At 37.6% G+C, this 20,570-nt stretch overlaps 1 protein-coding gene and 1 pseudogene across 5 annotated transcripts in view; both read left to right on the top strand.

Moving 5' to 3' along the window:
• Nucleotides 1-20,570, top strand: part of LOC135214271 (transforming acidic coiled-coil-containing protein 3-like) — a 392,152-nt gene that overhangs the window by 265,768 nt on the left and 105,814 nt on the right. The window lies entirely within an intron of this gene.
• LOC135214039 (protein fem-1 homolog B-like) overlaps nt 1-20,570 on the top strand; it is a 44,154-nt pseudogene that overhangs the window by 22,698 nt on the left and 886 nt on the right.

Genomic DNA, 20,570 nt, shown 5'->3' with positions numbered 1-20,570 from the left:
GGTCTCCAAGGATATGTGTGTAAGTCTCTCTCTCTCTCTCCTCTCTCTCTCTCTCTCCTCTCTCTCTCTCCTCTCTCTCTCTCTCTCTCTCTAAGCACACACACATATGTATCTATACTTGTGATAAACATATATATAAATTAAATGTGTATATCGGCTCTCTCTCTCTCTCTCTCTCTCTCTCTCTCTCTCTCTCTCTTCTCTCCTCTCTCTCTCTACTCTCTCATATCATATATATATATATATATATATATATATATATATATAGAAAAGAAGAAAAAAAAATATAGAGAGAGATGAGAGAGAGAGAGAGAGAGACTAATATTTCAACCTGTAGCCTCTCCAAGGCCAAAAACCAATTAGAGGAACTAAAAGACGAAGCTGCTGGACGGTGTTGCTACAAACCCAGCATGAACACGGAATCCATTAAACTAAAAGGAGAGAGAGAGAGAAGAAAAAAAGGAACACGAGAACCCCAGAGAACTATTTAATATTAAATATTAGATTTTGAATATTTCGCAACTCGCGAACTCCTTTGAATGCCGCAATCAGCAAATTGTGTGGGTAATGCGTATTTTAGCTTATGGTAAGTCGTAATGGTAAATGTTTTTAATATTTTGTCCAAAGAAAATACAATATTTTAGGGATATTTTTACTCGTGTTATTACGGGAATATTTTATTACTTTGTCTAAAATAAATACGATGTTTCAGACCTAAGATGGTAAATCGTATCATTGCGGGAATGTTTTTAATACCTTGTCTAAAGTATATACGATATGTTAGTTAAAATCTACGGCCAAATAGACCGTTGTTTCACCAATAAGTATTAAAATAAATACGCTTTATTTTATTATAAACATTTTCTTCTGTACTGTTTAACATGCAATTTATTTATTTTTTACATTTTCATTCTAATAAATATATCGTAAATAACTTATCCTAAGATGCCTGTATCTTTAACTCAACGCGAAACACATTTTCCAGACCTTTTTAGCCTTTTCCATAGACCTTTCCTGTCCCCACAACAACAGCAACAGAGTAGTTTGTCGGCTTACTCCCCGAGTCAACGAAAAATCGTCTCAACTTCTGTAATTTTCTAATTGCGCCTCGTCTATTCCCAGCACCGGCCCTGCTCCCCAGTGACGTAGGCGGAATTTGGAGAATCTTAGTAATTCTGGCCGAAAGTCCCGTAAATGCACGGTACATGCATGGTATTTAAAGTGCACCAAACATCCTTATCTTTGACGTATGTTTCGTGAATTACGTTACGTTAGACCGGTGGACTGAAATTAATTTCTGTTCGCGCACGCACGTACGTGTGCGTATGCATATATATTTACTATATATACGTATGTATATATATTTTTTTGCTTGAATATCAGTCCGTCAGTATTTATTGATTTGTTTAACCTTTATCGATTTTATTTCAATGTTTTTTCATGGCCGTTGACTTCTATGAGAAGTATGTGCGCATAATAATAATAATAATAATAATAATAATAATATGATAATAATATATATATATGATGAGGATGATTATGATGATTATTATTATTATTATTATTATTATTATTATATCAAAATACATTGGTGTTGTTACAACTGCAATAATAATAATAATAATAATAATAATAATAATAATAATAATAGGAATTGTAATGATAATATCAAACTACATTTATGTTATTACACTGTGCAAATCCATGAGCCCTGCAAATCCTCGATCGATCTCTCTCTCTCTCTCTCTCTCTCTCTGTCTCGTCTCGTCCTGCGTCTCTGTCTCTCGTGATAAACGGCCTCAATCTACGTACCGCGTGCACAGAGAGCTATTTAATCATAATTTAGAAAATTGGTTGTGATAAAACCACCATAATTTTGAGTGTGAATTTTATAATTTTATAAAATGATTTGCACTTTGCTTTATATCCGGTTCACGTACAGGATTGTGTGGATGATTAATTTAGCTTCGTATCCCCCTCTGTACCTTGGCTGCAACCCACAACTGTCGACTAAATACCAGGTCTCAAATTTAATGCTTAAGTCAACTGAAAACCAATGGATTTTTTGGGAAATCGTTCGGTATTTTTGTTAGTAATTTTTTTTTTTTTTTTTACCTCCGTGGGATCGTTTTTCGTATTTATCGGTGGACAAAGGGTCTTTTATTATTATTATTATTATTATTATTATTATTATTATTATTATTATTATTATTATTATTATTATTATTGACACTTCCATTCATAATTGTCTTCCCTTAAAACCTATGGGAGGCATTCAGAATGTATGAGGTTTGTCGTAGTCTCCCTTTAAAAGGCTTTTTCCGTTTTCTTCCATTACCTGATTACTGTAGTATTTGGGATTCTTTCCTCGTTTTTTGTGGATAAATAGCTAAGTGCCATGTGAAAATTCGACAAGTCTCTCTCTCTCTCTCTCTCTCTCTCTCTCTCTCTCTCTCTCTTCAAACAAACATACGTTGAATTGTTGGGAAGGTATTTCAAGACCTTACGATTAGCGCTGCCTATTTTTTTCACGTATACGTAGAAAAAAAAAAAACTAACCAGAATCATTTTATGGCTCTATTTCTTCACCAGTACAGTTCTCATTACAATTTTATAGCCACCATAATAGCGGCGCTTCAGAATCCTTTAATTACAGTGTTCGTCACTTGCGTAAATAGGTGGAAGTAAAGTTGGAGTGGCTTTCAAATAGGCCTAGGTCGTCTGCTATTAAGACCAGTGTTCGCAATATCGGGTTCGTAATAGACCGATGTGAATCTCAATTGATTTGGAAAGAGAGAGAGAGAGAGAGAGAGATTTAGAGATAGAGTCATTGAGAGAGAGAATTAAGATCTAAGACAAAAAGTGTCAATCTTGTAATGTATAGGCCTACGATCATTTCACAACTAAGACAAGAAGTTGTTCAACACCCACTTCGGTAAAATAATTCATTATATAGTCCAAGGGTATTCTTCTAAATAAAGAAACCTGATTCGAGATACCCGAGAGATAGTAAGCTGAAGATTCGCAGGCATATCACAGTCTAACCTCGGTGATAATGTGTGATTAAAATTGCTGTAACATAAGCATTTAATTAACACCACTCCAGTGAAGGACAGATGAATAACTTTAATGACGAATCGGTATTCCCATTTTATGGTTGAGTCAAATGTCATTTCATTTTAGAGAAGAACTCGTGTAGGTAAAGGTGGTGTTTCTCTTCATTTTTGCACGCATTACATTAGACCGTGGTGCCGTGTTTGACTATGAAAGTTCTCAGGTTCTATAGTTTGGAATTTTTTTTTTATCTGGTCTTTATCTCTGTTCGTTGTAGACATTTGTGCCTATTGTGATATAGTTACATGGGTTTCATACTTAGGCCTAGGCGTACCTTTATCTTGGAATGTCCGTGGCGTTATCGAAAATCACTGTTGATATAGATTACGTTACGCTCTTCCAATAAAATACTCAACATCACCCTCCTTCGCTCCTTCCCTCTCTCCCTTCCCCCTCACGAAGATGGAAAAAAGAAACCGAATAAAAATTAGCAATCGAGATCAAGGAAAGTCAGTCTGTCACTGAACAACATACGATCAGGAACTCGGGCACCCTTGCCTTGGCCTTCATCAGTATCTCGCTACTCTTAGTCCACTTCCTTACTGGGTGAGGTCGACAAGTGTTGTTTTGATCCTGGCAAATAGTGACCGATAAGTGCCCACTCTCTCTCTCTCTCTCTCTCTCTCTCTCTCTCTCTCTCTCTCTCTCTCTCTCTCTCTCTCTCTGACGGAGCCGATGTCCTGTTGCATGACGTATGGAGAGTAAAGATAATTCGATTTATTCCATTTCTTAATAATTCTTTTATTTGTTGTTTATAAAGGATTACAGATATATGAAAAGAAACGGCTTATCCCGTATACTTCCAAGCTCTGGATTTTTAATCCTGCTTCTGTTTTCTAGGGCTTATAACTCTCCTTTTTTAAAGATTAAACTTCGACTTCCTTCCTGCGCTAGACAAGGGTATCAGGGTGCTAGACCTATAGGTCTTTGCTGGACAGGGTTGTCGTAAATAATCCTTATGTTCAATTATTATTTATGTATTTATTTACGTATTTATTTGTTAATTTATTTATTTCTCTAATGAAAAAAGGATAGTTAACACCTGTCCAACACACCATAAGCCTAAATTGAGTCCAGTAACGAAAAGGTGCCTCCTGTATAATTTGACCTTGTTGTTTGTATGCCTGTGACCTGACCGTCTCTCTACACAGTAAAGGAAGACCACAGGAATGCTTGCCCACGGGAATCGAAGGTCACAGAGTGAGTAAGGAACACGGAAGAAGAAGCAGAAACAAACGACCTTTTTCTAACCAGATCGTAGTACACGGTGAAAAGTGGTCAGCCCTGTTTGTGAGTGGAGACAAACAAAGTCAGTTGCTCTCTCTCTCTCTCTCTCTCTCTCTCTCTCTCTCTCTCTCTCTCTCTCTCTCTCTCTCTCTCTCGTCAGGTTGGGACGGAGTTGCTATATGCATATGATTGCAACTTTCCGTATAAGGTTTAAAAAGACGTTAATTATATTCAGACTGTGTCTTCAGAGCAGTTTGGTAAAAGTACACCTCGCTGCCACAAGGAGAAGGTCGTTTGAAAGCTGTGATTTTGCTTGGGAGAATCGTTCGTGTCAAAGTGTATTTCCATCAGGTAAATAAGATACTTATAAATGGGTTGTTGCAGAAGAGGATCATGTGATGGTAATTATTAAGTAAAAATAACATTTTTGTATAGAAACACACAAGTTTTACTCAAGCATAAAAATCAGATTATACGACCAGAGGTGGCTCCCATACATAAGTTTATTTGTAACTTGCTTCCTCTTCTCTCTCTCTCTCTCCTCTATTCGTCTCTCTCTCTCTCTCTCTCTCTCTCTCTCTCTCTCTCTCTCTCTCTTTCTTTTTGTAGGAGACCAACACCAGGTATAGTTCGGTAATAAAACGTTAAAAACTCAGAATGTTCTAATAGGGGAGTTGGTTGTTTTATACAGCAAATAATTGAATAACAGAAGGCAAGAGAGTCAAGGAGTCAAGTCAAGCAGTCACTGATTTCATCTTAATATATATATATATATATATATATAATATATATATATATATAGTGACGGTACTTACTTTCTCGTACACAGCTCTAAGGTAAGGTGAAAAAACGGTGCCGTGGAGGCTGTACTTTGGGGAATAGCAAAAAGGTTATCGTTTTGGATGAGAAATGAAGATTGATATTTTCTTAACATAGGTTTATTCTTCGTTAGGGGTTCTTACAAATTTTTTGTTTTTCACCTTTTTAGTTACTGGGCTGGACTGATGACAAAACTTAATTGGCACTTGTTGCAATTACGAGTCCTATAGGCACGAGGGAAATTTACTGAGTATTGATTGTCACTTTCACTGTCTTTGATTGCTTCGCACACCACACTTTGCACTTGATCTTCTTCTGGGGATTCTTCTGTCTTTCTCTGTTTCACGGCCATGCCACTGCAGTTCTCCCCTCAGGACTCCCCAGTTGTTCTCTCTCTTGGCTTCTCTGTTCCCTTTTTTCCTCTGCTCTTTTTCTGCTTGCTGCTCTCTCTCTGTCTCGCCTTTTTGTTCAGTTTGAAATCTCCTTAGCCCCGCCTTTGGATTTTTGGATTTTGACTGGGTGTGGCATTTTCTGAAAGACTTCTTGTGCCTTAGTGGCTGCAAACATTATACAAGACCGCCTTCCTGTCAGGTCTTCTACAGTAATTCGTAGGCTTGAATTTGTATACGCCTCCTTCTTCATGTCCTGGCTTCTAAGGGGCGTATCCCTTGGTAACCTCATAGGTCATTCGTTTGAATTACTCCTTTTGGGCTGTCTTATGACCAACACTCATGGCTTTTGATTCGTCGATACTAGAGGCCTATCTTTGGAAAGGGTGGAGCTTAGATTTTTCACATGATCCACCTTTGAAACAAGGAAGCCTTGAATTTCCCTTGGTTATATTAAACAGAAGGCTCTTGAAAGGTCCACCTTACATTAATTCTCCGACGCTTGAAGTGTCACAAATGTCGGGCGTGCCAGAGAATCACTTAATCATCGGAGATGAGGCGTAATGGGTTGGATTCCAATTTCTCGAAGATGCCTGGGAGATGCAGACCAGATGCCTGTGGGCTAACGCCTAATCGTTTTGGGTCGAGTCCGAGAAAACGATACCTTTCGTAAATTGATTATTTTCATTCTCTTATCCCTCTTTCTTTTCTTTATTATCCGTTTCGTGCCTTTTTCTTAAGTATTATTAAGTTATTGCCTTTGGAATAACAACACTGTGCCACACTATTACAGTCTCGGCCCACCCGCTACCTCGCTGACTCCTTTCCCGACAGCGTTATCTAAGCTGAAGCAAATATTATACCTACAAGAGGACTCCTAACCTTATGCTTCTTGGAAATCATTTTGAAACTTTAACTCAAAATCATCAAAAGTTGAATGTAACATGAGCAAATCCTTGATTGAGTAACGTTAAGGGCAACAATCAAATTGAAAAATGTAACATGAGTAAATTCTTGAGTAAGTAACATTCAGAGAAACATTAAAACTGAATATGAATATGAACAAGTACTTGATTAAGTAATTAAAGGAATCATCAAAGTGAATTTCAAATATGAGTAAATCACAAACATTAAGAAAACGTGATACTGAATTGCAAACACAAAAATAAATCACCAAAAAAAAAAACAAGAAAACTGAAAGTTAAACCATACATAAGAAGCCTTAAGTCACAAAAGTTATATAAATGCATGGTTAGAAGCAAAAAAAATGATAACTATCCAAGTTTACAGTACATGATTGGTTCAGTCCCTCAGTCCTATTTCTATCTAGGTGGATATCGTCTTCTTTTATGGAAATAAAAAACTTTCGTTCTTTGTTGACGACACTTGATGGCTTTTGCTTGTTCGCTGCGACCTGCTGCTTGAGACAAGTCCTGGGAGAAAATATCCTTGTGTATTTTGTATGCAATAACAAGTGTGTCCTTGACTTCCTAACTGAGAGTGTGTATTGTGTTATGCAAAAATTTTCATTGGACATTCTTACTGTAATTTTCTGAGTAACCTTGTAGCATTAAACTATATAACTTCACTGCTTGATACTAAAGTTAAAACCAAAATTGCGAACTCGGTTAAAGGAACCGGTTAGTGGGTTTAATACTTGTAGGTTTCTTCTACTGTGACAACAATTAGTAAGTTTTCACCAATCAATATCTTGTTTTAGTAAGTTTTTTTTTTTTTCAACAACTACTATCTTGTTAATGAGTCTTCATCAATTAACTTCTTGTTAGTGAGTCTACATCGATTAATATCTTATTAGTAAGTTTTTCATCAATCAACATCCAATGGATTTGAACAAAGTAAGTGTATTAATTACCCCTTTAAAATCATAATCATTTCTGAAACGAATTCTCTTATCTTAAAATCCACTTAATATCTATCTTAACCCGTCTTATTTATTCTTTTTTTTTACTTCTAAGAATGTTTCTTAGATGGAACGGTTAAACTTAATATACGTCTTAAATTCAAACCCCCCTTATACTGCGCATTGGAATCGTTCTTACATACCCAAATATTTCCCGTTCAAGTCAAAATAAATTTGAATTTGTTTTAGTGCACGTAACTCAAAAATTCTTGCTACGGGGGGAAACCGACTAATAAAGTAAGATTGTAACAATAAAAGATGATTCCTAAGTCGACCGATGAAGGTAAACTTAGCAAATAAACGAAATCAAATAAATACCATGGAAAATAATTGGAAAAATGAATTAATGGGTTTGTTCTTCTGTTTCACTGAAAAGTTGACCTCTTCTATTTCTTTAGGTTATATCCTAGTTCCTTCTTCTGGAATTTCTTTCTGACGTCTCTGTCATTTTCGGATTCTTCAACTTCTTTGGTTCTTCTTGACCTTGTCCTTGTTTATCCAAAATTCTTCTTTTCTTTCTAATGATTCAGCATATGTGGAAGGCCATTTGGTTTTATTCATTTTTCTTAACCTTTATCTTAGTTTTCTTGTACGTCTACGACCTTGTATGGTCCTGTGAATTTTGTGGCCTAACTTATAATTTGAATACCACTTCTTACTTCCTTTTCTTAATATAGACTTCATCCCCCATTTCTTGTAGTCTACAGGCCTTAATCCTTCTTGATGGCTTCTCCTCATCATAGTTCTGCTGGGCTTCGTTCTAGATTCTTGTGCAATTGCTTGGTGGATTACTTTAAAGTTCCCGATTCTTATCTTCATGATATCTTCAGAGTAATTAGGCTGTTATTGGCTGAGTCAGCCATGCTAAGGTTAATCTGGGTTCATTATCCCATCAAAAGCTTTTATGGGAGTTGCTCGAATACTCGTATGATGCCATTGCATTTAATGATAATGGACTAAGGTAAATTGACGTCCCAGTCAGGATTCCTGTCCCCCCCCCCCTACTGTGTGACGTAATACGTCTAAAAACCTTTCTGTTTATTCCTTTCTACCAAGCCATTGCTAGCTGGGTGATACGGCTGTATTCGCTACCCTTTTTTTTTCTCTACCTTAAAGGCGTTACAAAATTTCTTGAACTAACGAGTTGTTGAACTCGGTCCCATTATCAGAAATAATGAGCTGTGGGGGGGCAGAATATCTGCAAAATATCTTATCGCGAAGCGGAGAGCAGGGGTTGCACAATCCTTGGCACTTTTACTAGTTAGTGTACCAAAACTCTGTATATCTCGTGAGCGCGGTCGATAATAACTAGTATATTTCTTATTCCCTTTACTCGTGGTATGAAGATTAGTGATAAGATCAATAGATAACTCCTTCGAAAGGTAGTCTTGTGGGATAGGATATTTTTTCCCTAGTGGTACTTCTGTCTGTTCTTCCCTTGTAGCTGTTGCATATATTGCAGCTTTTCAACCCATAATTACTAACATCCTTGTGAATTCCCTTCCAATGGAAAGTTCTCTGGATTAGTTCTAATTTGTCCCTCATCCTTCCTGGGTGAGCTCTCATGGTCATCGTCGTGCATTAGCTCAATGACCTTGTTTCTTAGACTCTTAGGTACTAACCTTTTGTGCAGTACACCTAGAAACCAAATTTTGACCAAATGGTCATATTCGTGACACATCCAAATTAATACGCCATCTATGTCCGTTAGTGCATCTGTGGGAACAGTCCAACCTTCCTACCTAGTTCGTTTTTTTTTAATTTACTTGTTGGCTGTGTTTTTCTTTCGTTTCTAACGTATTTAAACAGTTCCCTTATATCTTCATCTCTTTCTTGTTCTCTTTATGAAAATTTTGCCGGGAAAGCTCCTCTGTATAGTGCATGGGTGAGTACATTTACGTCGTTGCCACATTGTTTTCATTCTTTCCTTCTTCTTGGACTTATCATATTTATACTATTCACCTTGTGACACATTATCTTGATTAATGCATCTGCTACCCTTATTCGTCCTTCCCAGGGACATATTTTCACCTCTAATATCATAATCTTGGGCTGGGGTCATGAACCAACGGCTCTTCTTTTCAGAAAAATTTAGGGTTCTTTTAAGCATTTCTAACTGCGGCTGAATGATCCGTAAAAACACGGTTATCTTGTAACCAAAAATGATATATCTGAAATGCTTTAAAGCGTCTATTATAGCTAGAGACTCGAGGTCTGTTTACTGAGTTAAGTTGTTTTTTCACTTCTGAGGGCTTTTGGGCTTTAAATTTCCCTACTGTAATAAGCTATCGCATTATACTTATTATCTTGTCTTTGCATTAAACATGCTCCTATATTAAACCAATGTGGCTTGGCTGTTCCGTGGCTAAAAAGAATTCTTTGCCAAAGTCTGGAAAGCTAAGTACTTGGGGGATGTGTTAATCTTTCTTTATTTCAATTCATCAAAAGCTTCTTGCTGCTTGTCTGTCCATGTAAATGATACGTGTTCCTTAAAAGTTCAGTTAGTGGAGCTGATATGACTGCAAAGTTCCCTATGAACTTTGCGGTAAAAACCTGCTAAACCTAAGAATGACTTTTTTACGTCCTTCTTGCACTGAGGTGGTAGGATATTCCTTGATTGACTTAATCTTAAGTTCGTTTTTTACTTCTAACGGAAAACCCTTTTCTACGCCCCTTCCCACTTAGTGGTATGACCAAGGTAGTCCTATTTTTTTCCCTTTTAAGGAAGTTCACTTCTTTAGTTTAAGCTTCAGGTGGCTTTTCTTAATCTCTTTAGGACTTCTCTGACTAAGTCTATGTGTTCTCTCTAATAGTGTCTGTTGCTATTACCAAATCATCTATGTAACAGTGTACGTCCTTGCCCAGTAAAATCGCCCGAAAATTTTATCCATTAATCTTACAAAAGTTACCGGACTTGACTTTAAGACCAAAAGCATTCTACATACTGGTATCTGCCGTTACTAGTGGAAAAAAAGCAGTCAAAGGTTTACGTTTCTTTCCGTCTAGAGGGATTTGCAAGAATCCCTGCAATAAATCTATTGTGGGTGAAAGTATCTCTTGGACCCTATAGTGGGTGGGGCGATAAAGATCTCGCATTGACGGCATTTGGATAAGGATCATTTTTCAGTAATTTGGTTCAATTTTCTGAAAATCCACAAACTATTCTTAATAAGAATTTTTGTCCCTTTTTTTAGGACTAGCAAAAGTGGAAAAGAGGACCATGGGGAATTAGAGAATGGTTTCTATTATTCCTTGCCTATTCATTCTTTTGTACTTCTCTTTCAATGATTTCCTTCTGGGAATGTGCTACTCTATAAGCTGGTATGTAAATTGGCTTTTGTGTTTTTTTGATGGAATGTCTATCTTGTGCGTTTTATTTCGCGTGTATTTCCCAAGGTGTCGCCGTCAAGAGCGACTATATCCTTATAATTCGCACAATTAAGTCTATGAATTCTTCTCTAACAATGGGTTTTTTTTTTCCTTCCCTTAATGTCCTTTAAATGAAATCTATCTTAGCTTCTCTCAGTTTTTTGGTTTTTATGTCCCCATGGGCATAATTTTCATTTCCTTTACTGATCGCGGCTACTGTTTCCCTTTCCTACAACTCGGATAGGTATGGAGTATACTTCTTTGCTAGGCCTATCTCTGTACCTGGTGTTAATTTAAACCTTTCCTCCTCTGTTATTCGTAATCTGTAATGCTATTTTTTTTTTGGCTCTTGTCTGACTTCATGTAAACTAGAAGAATAATGTATTTTATTCCTTTTACTTGCGACTTTTGAGTAAGCGTGAGAATTTTCCTTCCCTTCAAAATTGGATTTACCGTACATTCTACCCAAGTACTTTCTCCTGGTTTTTTTTTTAAGTCTTAATTCCCTTTTTTCTAACTTTAAATAAGTGCATTGAATTTTTGATTCTAAGAGGTTAATGATCTGTTGTGGGAACTCGTGATGCCATTCTGGATATCTTCCTTCCTTCCGTCCCTTATCCTTCTTTCAAGATACCTTTCATCGTGGGATTCTCTTTGAGTCTGGGTTCTTTTAATTGACTTGCATATTGGTATTCTAGAAATCTCACGACCGTTTTTAATCACTAGTTGTTCTCCAGGGGCATCAATGCTTATACCTTGTCTAGCCATAGTTGGATAACCTATCAGCAAATGAGCAAAAGCTAATTGTATATCTCTGGCTACCATAACAATTTTCTCTTAGAGCAAATTCTCCTAGCCTAAATGGAAAATCTAACTGTCCCAATTACGTGGATATCATTACCCTGGACGTCTGTGATTCTACAGTCTACTGCTGGATTCAAACTTAAGTGAGAAAAATACAATCGATACACCTTTTCATGACTTGATTATTATTCTTAGGACTACCTGTATCAAAGAATGTAATAATATGGTTTCTCTAGACCGAGGCATGTGCGGGGAAATAATGGTCTATAATTATATTCATTTCCTACATCAACTTTGCTAACCGTGTGTAGCTGGGCTTAGCCTTGACATTCCGGACGTTCTCTCTGTTATAGAGGAAGATTCATTGTACCAGTAAAGCAGAAAATTTCCCATTGCGTCGTCTGACATTGACTGAACTGATTGATACCCTATACTTGCTGTTTGATTAGCATACTATTTTGGGGTTGAATCTCTATTTCTCTAACTGGGGGAGATTGACTATTGTTTCTCACTTCTGCCTCTCGACTGAGATCTACCTCTAGGAGCTGAAACAAATTTATTTCTGCATTCTCGGGCACTATGTCCTGTTCTCTTATGGAAAGGACAGAAGGCTATCCCTCGGCACTCACTGGCATAATGTCCTCTCTTCTGACAGTTATAACATGTGACTGTCGAAAATCCTCCTTGAGAAGATTTACCTGGCATCTTATTCTGATTTCTAGATGGTGTCCTAGATCTATTTGGACCTCTTTCTTTTTGTCCTATAGCGACTAAAGGTCTGTATATAGTATTCCCTTCAGGTCTTCTACCTAGGATTTTTGTTTCCTCCTCTTCAATCTCTGCTACATCATCGGATGTCTCCCACTTACGGGTCATCCTTGCAATGACTTCTGTTGGCAGGCTTCCAATCATTATTGCTAGTCTAAATATTTTTTTTAACATGACTCATTAGCATTTTTGCTTGCCTCCTTCTACCTCTATCCAACCTGTGGATTCCATGAAGTTACCCCATTCATTCATATTGTTATACAACTGAGAGCTAACTCTTGATAACGTCTTTCGTCTAACTTAAATTGACGCACTATCCTTGCCAAAACTAGTACTGGATCTCTTTCACCAACTGTGGAATAAACCTTCCTAAAATACCGTTTCAATTCTTCCCAATTCTTAAGATCTCGGTAATCTCGGAGTGGACGTACCGTTCTAATCTCCTCCGGCTTCCAAATCAGATAACTCTTGGCTTCAATAAGCTTTTCTCTATCTGTCCCGTTATGCTATCTAGGCGTGTCTCCCCACCTGCTCTATCCAGTTTTTTTTTTTTCTAAGTTACAAGCTAACTGACCATCCTTTCTTCCGCAAAATTTAGCTATGTGATTAATCACATGTCCCTTATGTGTTCCCATTACTGCTGCGCTCGAATTCGCGGACTGTGTACCTTCCGGCATGGTTAATTTCCTTGTTTGACTTCTCGTGAGCACAGGCGTTCTTACGTTCTGATAAGGAGTCGGTCTCCTTTGACCATCGACTCGTTAATGGAAATTTCTTAAGTACTGAGTATCATTAAAAGTATCAAAGTTATGACAGTATTAACCCGAAAGAAAATGATAATAACAATAAAGTATTTTTACTAAAGTATTCGATCACCAAAAAAATAAAAGAATTTTCCCCAGAAATATTCTCAAAGTCTTACGTTATCGGTAAGCGATTCTTAAACAACAACAAAAACCCTCTTAACAATACTGGTAAAACGATACTGAACTGACCGTAAAGTGTACGCTAACGAGAGACCTCCCGTGAATTACCCTTGTTATCCTAAACAAACAAAATAAAAACAAGTAAACATTCACTCGACGTAACGAATAAAAGTAAAAAGCAAATACTAAAACAAAAAAAAACAAAGTACAAGAAATCACAAAACAACCAAAATCACAAAAAAATAACATAAAATGACACAATCAAAATTCAAATTAAAATTTAAAGTTATTGGTTAGTAAATACAAATGTTCGGGAAAAGGAAAAGGGTCTTAGTAGTGATTAGTTATAATTAGTAAAATGAAGAAATATAGAGTTTCGTTGCCAAAAAAAAGGTTCAGTGTGAAAATCTTTTAATCTTGAAATACCAGGAATTATCTAACTGAAATGTTAATCGCGTATTTACTTTTAATGAAGTTGATGTTATGTAAGTGTGGGGACATTATTTGGACTTAACTTCTTTCGTCGTCTTCGATATCTGGGGTTACGTCTGACAGCTTGCGTTCGCCTACCAGCGCGTTGAATGATGCGTTGTTACGTCTGCGGGAAGGGGACTTCTCTCTCTCTCTTCTTTCCTTCGGGAAAGGGGACCTCTCTCTCCCTCTCTCTTTCGATGGCGTTGACTGATGCGTTTTCGGAATTGTTTTCTTTCCTCTTGATATATTTTTATGCGTTAAAAATCTTCATCTTCTGGTAGAACGACCGTTCTTGTTCTTCGGAGTGGAGTTTTTCTTCGTGAAGTGTGGGTGGCTTTTATTGTTACAGCTCGGTAACTGTCTTTGTATTTGGGGAAGCACTGGTAACTGTCTTTGGGGAGAACTTTCTTTTTCGAGTGGCGTGAATGGATTGAAATCTCTTATGCCGACACTAAACTTTTGATTCCGTTTCGCAGCCGCTGTCTTTAACTGTCATTCGTGTCTTCGTATCACGTCGCTAATCACCATTTCTTTGCTGTGTCTTTTGTCTCTTCCTATCCTTACCGCTCGACAACAATTAATCTTGTCACTATAGCAATCTTTATCTCATCGTATCCCATCGCTCGCCACCAATAAATCTGTGACGGTACTTACTTTCTCGTCACAGCTCTAAGGTAACGTGTGCCGTGGAGGCTGTACTTTGGGGAATTAGCAAAAAGGGTTATCGTTTTGGATGAGAAATGAAGATTGATATTTTCTTAACATAGGTTTATTCTTCGTTAGGGGTTCTTACAAAGTTTTTCCACCTTTTTAGTTACTGGGCTTTTGGACTGATAAAACTTAATTGGCACTTGTTGCAATTACGAGTCTATAGGCACGAGGGAAATTTACTGAGTATTGATTGTCACTTTCACTGTCTTTGATTGCTTCGCACACCACACTTTTGCACCTTGATCTTCTTCTGGGGATTCTTCTGTCTTTCTCTGTTTCACGGCCATGCCACTGCAGTTCTCCCCTCAGGCTCCCCAGTTGTTCTCTCTCTTGGCTTCTCTGTTCCCCTTTTTTCTCTGCTCCCTTTTCTGCTTGCTCTCTCTCTCTGTCTCGCCTTTTTGTTCAGTTGAAATCTCCTTAGCCCCGCCTTTGGATTTTTGGATTTTGACTGGGTGTGGCATTTTCTGAAAGACTTCTTGTGCCTTAGTGGCTGCAAACATTATACAAGACCGCCTTCCTGTCAGGTCTTCTACAGTAATTCGTAGGCTTTGAATTTGTATACGCCTCCTTCTTCATGTCCTGGCTTCTAAGGGTGGGGCGTATCCCTTGGTAACCTCATAGGTCATTCGTTGATACTCCTTTTGGGCTGTCTTATGACCAACACTCATGGCTTTTGATTCGTCGATACTAGAGGCCTATCTTTGGAAAGGGTGGAGCTTAGATTTTCACATGATCCACCTTTGAAACAAGGAAGCCTTGAATTTCCCTTGGTTATATTAAACAGAAGGCTCTTGAAAAGGTCCACCTTACATTATTCTCCGACGCTGAAGTGTACAAACAAATGTCGGGCGTGCCAGAGAATCACTTAATCATCGGAGATGAGGCGTAATGGGTTGGATTCCAATTTCTCGAAGAATGCCTGGGAGATGCAGACCAGATGCCTGTGGGGCTAACGCCTAATCGTTTTGGGTCGAGTCCGAGAAAACGATACCTTCGTAAATTGATTTATTTTCATTCTCTTATCCCTCTTTCTTTTCTTATTATCCGTTTCGTTGCCTTTTTTCTTAAGTATTATTAAGTTATTGCCTTTGGAATAACAACACTGTGCCACACTATTACATATATATATATATATATATATATATATATGTGTGTGTGTGTGTGTGTGTGTGTGTGTGTGCTGCGCGCGCGCTTGCTTGCTTGCACCAGAGGCTGAATCCAATTTCATATTGAAACCAAAGGCAACACGACACGTATTATTATCATCTGGACAGCCCCAAAGGAGATCCACATTTTATTTGCATAATGCAATATTTGGTACAATCCGCATGCAGTACAGTCACCCTCTCTCTCTCTCTCTCATCTCGGCGTCTCTCGTCTCTCTCTCTCTCTCTCCTCTCTTAATCTAATTTTTTATTAGAGCGCCTCTCTCACCTCCCGTGACACCACCGCTTTCACATACTCTTTGACCTGAGTGACCTCGAACTTTGTCACTCTGCGCTGGAAAGAAGAAAGGAATTGCCAGTTATTATCGTCCCCATTGTCTTCTGCGCTTCTGGTAGTGACTGTCATCGTCGGTGTCACTGTTGCCACTATAGTTCGTATTTTCTTCATCGCCTTTAACGAAAATGTCTTTTTTTTTTTTTTAGTTCGTTGTGTATTTGTGTGTGCGTGTGTATGTATCCTGTTGAAAAGGTGTATATATATATATTATATATATATATATATATATATATATAGATAACTTGATCACGAGATATATATAAAACGTGGCATCACCTTATATATATATATATATATATATATATATATATATATATATATATATATATATATCCAGGTGGTTTGATAGTGATGCATATGTATCCAGGTAACACTGAGGCATATGTATCCAGATGAATTTGACACATGTATCCAGATAATATTGACGCATATGTATCTTAGATAATAATGACGCATAAGTATCCAGATAAATTGACGCATATGTATAGTGATAATGACGCATATGTATCCAGATAAATTTGTAGATATGCACCTTAGTTGATAATGATGTATATGTATCCAGATGGCTTGATAATGATGCATATGTATCAGATGGCTTGATAATGACGAATATGTATCCAGATGGTTTGATAATGACACATGTATCCGGATGATAATGACGCGTATGTACCCAGATGTTAATGAAGCCTGGATATGTAGATGATGCTACGATACATTTGATTACAGATGGCATTTTGATATTCAATTATTTTTTGCCGGGAGCAGATGGTAGATGCCCCCCCTCTCTCTCTCTCTCTCTCTCAGTAATTACAGATACATGAATATAATAGCAGCAGTGTTTTACTACTGAATAGAACAAACTCTCTCTCTCTCTCTCTCTCTCTCTCTCTCTCTCATTAATTAAATAAATACATGACGAATATAAAAGTAGCAGTATTTATTGAATAGAACAAAATTTCTCTCTCTCTCTCTCTCTCTCTCTCTCTGTAAATAAAATACATGACGAGTATAGTGGTAGCAGTAGTTTACTCATGAAAAGAACAAACTCTCTCTCTCTCTCTCTCTCTCTCTCTCTCTCTCTCTCTCTCTCTCTCTCTCTCTCTCCATTAATTAAATAAATACATGACGAATATAAAAGTAGCAGTATTTAACTACTGAAGAGAACAAAATTCTCTCTCTCTCTCTCTCTCTCTCTCTCAGCATTTCAAGTCGTGCGCATTGAACTCTTAACGATAACTTTCGGGACATGTAAGACAAGTCATGCGTCGTGTACGACACGCAGCGAGCGTCGTGTCGCCGTTTGTGGTCTATTGCATGGATCGGTGCATCTTGCATTACTAGTTAGTTAACACGTCTACCTTCGCAGGTGGCAAACCGGCAGCTGGAGAGTGCAAGCTTGCAAGCCGCTCATTTCGCAGTTTGCGTTGACCTTGGAAGTTTGTTTGGGAGATTGATTTTCGGCCTCGAGGTCTCAAGGCCAAGTTTGTTTGCACAAACGTAGATTTTTTTTAAATTGTTGATTAATGTCGAGGGTGTCCATAAAGTCCCAATACTATTCTGAGCCATAAATACTTGTAATGGTACTGGGACTTTATGGACACCCTGTATATTTAAGAAGCTAATTTATTGTAGCGTAGAGTTCTAAGCCCAAGTTTGTTTTCACAGATATAAAGTTGGTATTTGGAGATATTGTTTATTCTTTTTTTTTAGGACATAGGTCATTTAGCAATTGGTATATTTTGAGAACCTTGTTTCCTTGAACCAGAGGACGAAAAATAAAATTAATTTTTTCTTAAACTATTATGATAAATTTTGTTTACTTTACTTAGTATAGAGTCGTCGTGTACAAAGAATATTTTTAATGAAAACTTAAGAAAATGGGCATTTAGGGGTTGATGTCGAAACTAAAGTATTTTAGATATATTAAGGAATAATTCATTGCAGTGCAACTAAGAGCAATTTGGTTAAATACAATTATATATTTAGTATTATGAATTAACAAAAGACAAACAGTTTTGTTACTCTCTCTCTCTCTCTCTCTCTCTCTCTCTCTCTCTCTCTCTCTCTCTCTCTCTCTCTCTCTCTCTCTCTCTCTCTCTCTCTCCAGATATTCCACTTTATTTTCGTTGTATTGATACATGAAATAAATTAAATCATTGGTAAACGAGAAATAGTTTTTATTCTCTCTCTCTCTCTCTCTCTCTCTCTCTCTCTCTCTCTCTCTCTCTCTCTCCAGAATTCCACCTTATTTTCGTTGTACTGATGTATGGAATAACTTGAAATCATTGGTAAAGGAGAAATGGTGTTTATTTCTCTCTCTCTCTCTCTCTCTCTCTCTCTCTCTCTCTCTCTCTCTCTCTCTCTCTCTCTCTCCAGAATTCCACCTTATTTTCTTTGTACTGATATATGAAATAACTTGAAATCATTGGTAAACGAGAAATGGTTTCTCCTCTCTCTCTCTCTCTCTCTCTCTCTCTTTCTCTCTCTTTCTCTCTCTCTCCTCTCTCCAGATTCCACCTTATTTTCGTTGTATTGATACATGAAATAATTTGAAATCATTGGTAAACGACAAGAAATGGTCTCTCTCTCTCTCTCTCTCTCTCTCTCTCTCTCTCTCTCTCTCTCTCTCTCTCTCTAGCCCAGCAACAACCAGGGTTGGCCCCTACCGAAAATGACAGCGGGGTTCGAACCTAAATTTGGTGTTGCAGATAAATGGTCAACCACTTTTACCTGAACGCCCACTGAAGAAGCTCACCATAGGAGGAAAGAGAGAGAGAGAGAGATTATGATAATGAGTCGGGCCGCTAGATCTTCGAAATGTCCTCCACCACCTGTTAAGCCAACGCCCAATTTTTTTCTCTTTTTTGAGTGTTTTAATTTTCATGTGGTACCCTCAATTTTATTTGCGATAGATCGTGGGTGTTTATATTTTTATTATTTGCATCTTGGGCAGGTGGGTGGCCTTGGAATGTGGTGTGTTTTGACCCACGTGTAAGCTAGTGTATGTTTTGTTTTGGTGTTCATAGGGAGTGTCGGTATATATATATATATATATATATATCAATATATATATATATATATATATTGTAATCACCACTGACAAGTCATTTTTATGCCATGCTTTAGCACTGGGAAAATTAAACCTGAATATTTCCAAGATTTCTATTTTCATGGCATCATCTTACCCAAAATGCCCCTGTGGAGTAAATGGTGGGACAGAATAAAACCCAGTTCACATGTTTATTAAGATGAAACTATAGTGTATTTAAGAAGGGAGAATGATGTAATAAAGTTAGATTTAACCCTGGTGAAGTACTTCATTTTGTTATTAATCTCTCTCTCTCTCTCTCTCTCTTCTCTCTCTCTCTCTCTCTCTCTCTCTCAGACACATTATTTGCGTATGCTGATTTTTGCTGCTATTCGATAGGTTATTGCCTGATTTTAAAATTGTCTTTGAATCTAAAGTTTGTTTCGTCGATGAGAAAAAGATATGTATTTTTTTTTTCAAATGTGACATTTTCACCTTGGGTCACATCAATGAGACTTGGGTTCACTGTGTGAAGTTCAATAGTGAAGTTTAATAGGCCTATCTCATTCTCTTGGGTTCACTAGTATGTAAGGTTCAAAAGTCATCTCTCACTCGGGTTCACTATATGAGGTTCACAAGACTTATCTAACTCGGTTAAGTTCAAAATACCTCTCTCACTCACTTGGCTTGACTGTGGAAGGTTCAGAAGAGCTTTCTCAATCTATTCACATGAGTTCACTTATTCTTTTCTCCAAGATTCACTACTATTACTACTAATGTGTACGAGAGAGAGAGAGAGAGAGAGAGAGAGAGAGAGAGAGAGAGAGAGAGAGAGAGAGAGAGAGAATTACACAAACGAAATTCTGTAGTGGTTATTCTACTCATCAACTTATTCTTTATTTCCCAAATATTGCAGTGCAATTCTTTGCAGCATTTGATGCAAGGGAACGCCAGTTATCATAAAAATGAAGTGTTCTAAAGAGGTAAATATTCTCTAGTAATTGAAGTCAATTAAAGACGAGTAATGAATGAATGAGTGATGTGCTCAGGGAGAAAGTTGCGCCCTCTGGCATCTTAGACTTGTGGTGCCTTTGTTTTACGTCGACAACACAGTACGTAGTCGCCGAAGAACGCTGTGTCTTAGCGCCTGGAAGATTAGGTTTCACTCTGACCTTTAAGGATGTTTGTGGCGTGGCACTTTCATCGTGCCAACTACCTAATATGTATTGTTGAGAGAAGGTCTGTATGAGAATGGTTACACAGCTGCTCATGACGTAGCGATGGCATCTTACGTCTGGCAGCGCTGTGGAGCGAGCTATTGCTTCATGCCCAGGAACGCAAATTGTCGTGCCGTGGGGGGAAGGATTTAAATTCCGTGATGTTTTACGAACCTTTCTTTCCAGAATTGATATCCTTTTTACCCAGAATAGAATGACGATTACGATGACGATTGCAGGAAGTGAAAACGCGTAATTTATCTGCTTTCTAGCTTTCACGTCGTGAAAAAGAATGAAAAG

This window comes from Macrobrachium nipponense, chromosome 45, assembly GCF_015104395.2.
Source record: "Macrobrachium nipponense isolate FS-2020 chromosome 45, ASM1510439v2, whole genome shotgun sequence".
In the NCBI taxonomy this organism is placed as follows: Eukaryota; Metazoa; Arthropoda; class Malacostraca; order Decapoda; family Palaemonidae; genus Macrobrachium; species Macrobrachium nipponense.
This window is presented reverse-complemented; position numbering and strand designations above follow the sequence as displayed.